Source organism: Palaemon carinicauda, chromosome 20 (genome assembly GCF_036898095.1).
Source record: "Palaemon carinicauda isolate YSFRI2023 chromosome 20, ASM3689809v2, whole genome shotgun sequence".
Classification (NCBI taxonomy): Eukaryota; Metazoa; Arthropoda; class Malacostraca; order Decapoda; family Palaemonidae; genus Palaemon; species Palaemon carinicauda.
In genome coordinates, this window is record NC_090744.1 from 120367994 (window position 1) to 120373707 (window position 5714).

Below are 5714 nucleotides of genomic sequence, written 5' to 3' on the forward strand. Positions count from 1 at the left end.
ACTAACGTAGAAGATCAAATGAAGAAAGAATTATCCGCAGCGAAGGATGTCATCTCTTCACTTAAGAAGGAACTTCAGAAGAGAGATTTGAAAAACGTTATAAAAGCTGAAGGAATGGGTGACGTTGAAAGGTGTGAAGCTGCAGCAGAAGATGACAAGACAGTAGTCGTTGTGAAGGAAGAAAAACAAGAAGCAGAAGGACCTACACGGAATCTTTTGGTAAGGAAACCAAAGAAGAAGAAACCAAAACGGGACAAGTTCTCTTGGGCCCCCCTTGGTCCCGTAGTTCCAGTTTTGGAAACAAGCGAAAATAAGGTTCATAACGAACGAACTCAGGAGGAAAAATCCAAAATAATTAAAAAGCCAGAAAGAAAGCAAATAAAAAAATATATAAAATAAAATACCCCCAAAAAATAAAAAATAAAAAACCAAAAACAAATTTAAAAATTAAAAATAAAAAAAAAATTAGTGTTAAAAATATTTTTTATTTTTTTCAAGGGAATATTATTTTATTTTTTTTTGTGAAAGAAATATATTCTAAGTTATTTTGTGCAAGGAAAACTATTTTTATTTCATGCGACGTCGCTTATTTTATAAAAGAAATATACCGGTATTATTATTTTTGCGAAAGGAATATTATTTTATAATTTTTTTTTTTTTTAGGTTTAAGGATGCCAGGCTTAACTGCCTAGGCTAATGATGCTTGGCTTAACTGCCTAGCATAATTATGCTTGTCTAAGCTGCCTGGCATATTTTTTTCTAGGTTTAAAGATGTCAGGCTTAACTGCCTGGCCTATTTTTTTTTTTTTTTTTTTTAGGTTTAAGGATGCCAGGCTTAACTGCCTAGGCTAATGATGCTTGCCTTAACCACCTGGCTTTTTTTTTTAGTTAGGTTTAAGGACGCCAGGCTTAACTGCCTAGGCTAATGATGCTTGTCTTAACTGACTGGCGTATTTTTTTTTTTTTTTTTTTTTTTAGGTTTAAGGATGCCAGGCTTAACTGCCTAGGCTAATGATGCTTGTCTCAACTGACTGGCGTATTTTTTTTTTTTTTTTAGGTTTAAGGATGCCAGGCTTAACTGCCTAGGTTAATGATGCTTGTCTCAACTGACTGGCGTATTTTTTTTTTTTTTTTTTAGGTTCAAGGATGCCAGGCTTAACTGCCTAGGTTAATGATGCTTGTCCTAACTGCCTGGCATAATGATGCTTGGCTTAACTGCCTGGCATAATGATGCTTGGCTTAACTGCCTGGTCTAATAATGCTTGGCTTAACTGCCTGGCATAATGATGTTTGGCTTAACTGCCTGGCCTAATGATGCTTGGGTTAACTGTCTAGCCTAATAATGCTTGGCTTAACTGCCTGGCAAAAGGATGCTTGGCTTAACTGCCTGGCAAAAGGATGCTTGGCTTAACTGCCTGGCCTTATAATGCTTGGCTTAACTGCCTGGCGAAATGATTCTTGGCTTAACTGAAAGGCCTAATGATGCTTGGCTTATCTGCCTTGCCAGATGATACTTGAATTAACTGCCTGGAATAATGATGCTTGGCTTAACTGCCTAGCCTAGTGATATTTGGCTTACCTGCCTAGACAAGTGATTTTTGGCTTAACTGCCTGGCCTAATGATGCTTGGCTTAACTGCCTGGCCTAAAGATGCTTGGCTTAACTGCCTGGCCTAATAATGCTTGGCTTAACTGCCTGGCCTAATGATGCTTGGCTTAACTGCCTGGTGTAAAGATGCTTGGCTTAACTGCCTGGCCTAATAATGCTTGGCTTAACTGCCTGGCCTAATGATGCTTGGCTTAACTGCCTGGCCTAAAGATGCTTGGCTTAACTGCCTGGCCTAATAATGCTTGGCTTAACTGCCTGGCCTAATGGTGCTTGGCTTAACTGCCTTGGCTAATGATGTTTGGCTCAACTGACAGGGATAAGGATGTTTGGCTTAACTACTTTTTCTGAGGGTGTATGGCTTAACTGCCTGGCCTAAGGATGTTTGGCTGACCTGCCTTATCTAAGAAGGTTTGGCTTAACTACCTGGTCTATGTGTGGCTGAACTGTCCGGAAAAAAACCGAAACGCTTAACTGGCTGGCCTAAAAAGAAGGGCCTAGGTGACTGGACTTGAAATGTTTGGCATGAACGCCTGGATTAGGGATGTTTGGCTTACCTGATTTGTATAGGGGTGCGAGGCTTAACGGCCTGGGCTAAGGTTGTATGGCTTAAATGCCTTGCCTTAGGAACTATGGCTTAGAAGCCATGCCTAAGGAAGTTTTGCGTAACTGCCTCAGCTAAGGATGTTTGGCTTAACTGACTGGCCTAAGAATGTTTGGCTTAACTACCTGGCCTAAGGAGGGACGGCTTCCCTACCTGGCATAGGGATGCTTGTCTTAACTGCCTGGCCTGATAATGCTTGAGTTAACTGTATTGCAAAAAATACTTGGCTTGGATACCTGGCATGAAGAAGCTTGCCTTAAATGCCTGGCATAAGGATACTTAGCTTAAATGCCTGGCACAATTATGCTTGCCTATGCAGAGCCGAATGATGTTTGACTGCAGAGCCTAAAAATGAATGGCTTAAATGCCAGGCCTAATGATAAATGGTTTAAATGCCTAGCCTTATAATGAATGTCTTAAATATCTGGTCTTAGGATGAAAGGCTTAAATGCCTTGCCATGTAATGAATGGCTTAAATGCCTGGCCTTAGGATGAATGGCTTAAATGCTTGGCCATAAAATGATTGGCTTAAATGTCAGGCCTTAGGAGGAATGGCTAAAATGCCTAGCCTTATAATGAATGGCTTAAATGCCTAGTCTCATAATGAATGGCTTAAATGCCTGGCCTTAGGATGAATGATTTAAAAAGCCTGGCCTTAGGATGAAAGGCTTAAATGCCTAGCCTTAGGATGAAAGGCTTAAATGCCTAGCCTTATAATGAATGGCTTAAATGCCTAGCCTTATAATGAATGGCTTAAATGCCTAGCCTTATAATGAATGGCTTAAATGCCTGGCCTTACGACGAAAGGCTTAAATGCTTAGTCTTATATTGAATGGCTTAAATGCCTGGCCTTAGGATGAATGCATTAAATGCCTGGCCTTATAATTAATGGCCTGAAAGCCTAGCCTTAGGATGAATGGCATAAATGCCTGGCCTTAAAATGAATGGCTAAAAGCCTGGCCTTGAAATGAATGGCTTAAATGCCTGGCCTTATAATGAATAGCCTAAAAGACTGGCCTTAGGACTAATGGTTTAAATGCCTGGCCTTATAATGATTGGCTTAAATGATTGGCCTTAGTATGAATGGCTTAAATGCCTAGCCTTATAATGAAATGCTTAGATGCCTGGCCTTAGGATGAAAGGCTTAAATGCCTAGCCTTATAATGTTTGGCTTAAATGCCTGGCCTTAGGATGGAAGGCTAAATGCATGGCCAGAGGACGAGTGGCTTAAATGCCTAGCTTGAAAATGAATGGTTTAAATGTCTGGCCTTATAATGAATGGCTTAAATGCCTGGCCCTATAATGCAAGGCTTAAATGCCTGGCCTTAGGATGAATGATTTAAAAGCCTGGGCTTAAGAAGAAAGGCTTAAATGCCTAGGCCTTATAATGAAATGGCTTAAATGCCTGGCCTTAAGATGAATGAATTAAAAGCCTGGCCTTAGGATGAGTGGCTTAAATGCCTAGCCTTATAATGAATGGCCTAAAAGCCCTGCTTAGGATAAAAGGCCTAAATGGCTGGCCCTATAATGAATGGCTAAAAGCCTGGCTTTATATTGAGAGGCTTCAATGCCTGGCCTAAGGATGCTGGGGCTTTAGGAAAGGGTTGTGGGAACCAAGCCTGCAAATATAGAAGTTGGCAAAACCCACCTGATGAGCCCTTTGGTCTGGGCGAAACCCTTAAGTGTATCACAGTTGAAGTAATAGTGGTAGCTAGTATGTATAAATGAAATCAATATGTATGTATGCATTTTTATACATATATACATACATATATATATATACATACATACATACATACATACATATATATATATATATATATATATATATATATATTATATATATATATATATTTTATACATACACACACACACACACACACACACATATATATATATATATATATATATATATATATATATATATATATATATATATATATATATATATATAAATGTATATATATAATATATAATATATATATATAATATATACATATATAATATATATATATATATATATATATATATATATATATGTTTATACATACACACACACATATATATATATATATAATATATATATATATATATATATATATATATATATATATATATATATATATAAAACCACGAAAAGCAAGATGTGAATACTGGATCGAAGTTAGTCTTATCAGCGACATAATGTGACTCACAAAGTACTAACTCCACTCAAGTCTTTTAATTTTTCCTTTAATGACTAAGATGCATAATTTATGCTCATCATTAGTCATCTATCGTAATTTTTACGTACAAACAAACACACACACACCCACATGTCTCAATCTTTTTATAAGTATTATTAAAATCCTCGTTCTGTTGATATAAGGAACATCTCTTCTTTATCATATTATTTGCAAATCTAAAACCTCTGCTGTTTAGGAATTGAGTCTGTTATTTCCACACTTTAGCCATACTGGACACCAAAGAACATATATATAGACATCAATATTTCATTTGCACGTTTTATCATCTTTAAAAACTTTATAAAATGGAAAATTTTTATATATATGTATACACTAAAAATTTTCTTTAATGTCTAAAAAGTTTAGGTTATATATTTTTTTTTAATAATGACTTACGAAGGCTACTTTTAAGCTCATACTTAAAAGGTATGCACGTTATGAACAACGTCTCCTATGAAAGATAGTCTACTTTCCTTTTTCTCCGCCACAGCTTCTTCTTTCTTTAGGGCGTCAATTAGTTTCCAAATGGAGTGGTGATGACATGTTATATAATTCTGAATTGTGATATGCCACCCTTCGAAACTATTATTGGACCTCGGCAAGTCATCATGCATACAGACATATAAAGAGACAGAGTTACTTCCGTATCTCTTGACAAATATTACCTGGTCACTAAAAACAAGTTACAGGTACGCAAATTTCCGGGACGCAATTGTCCGGGGACGCAATTGTCTGGGACACAACTGTCCGGGACGCAAATGTCCGGTACGCAATTGTCCTACCACCCCTAAAGGCCTATCTGTTGAGTCATCAGCAGCAATTGCCTGGCCCTTCCTGGTCCTAGCTTGGGTGGAGAGGGGACTTGGGCGCTGATCATATGACATATGGGCAGTCTCTAGGGCATTGTCCTGCTTGATAGGGCAATGCCACTGTCCCTTGCCTCTGCCATTCATGAGCGGCCTTTAAACCTTTAAACTTTGAGTAAGTATATATGCAAAGGCTTTAATAGAAAATGAGAGAGAGAGAGAGAGAGAGAGAGAGAGAGAGAGAGAGAGAGAGAGAGAGAGAGAGAGAGAGAGAGAGACCTACCAATAAAAAGTGTGGGTTGCCTTAACCCTGAAAAAAATGACACAACAACAACAACAACAATAATAATAATAATAATAATTCTAAATAAAAATAATAGATATATAATTCATATCAATAATAATAATAATAATAATCATAATAATAATCATCATCATCATCACCATCATCATTCTAATAACGATGAAGAAATT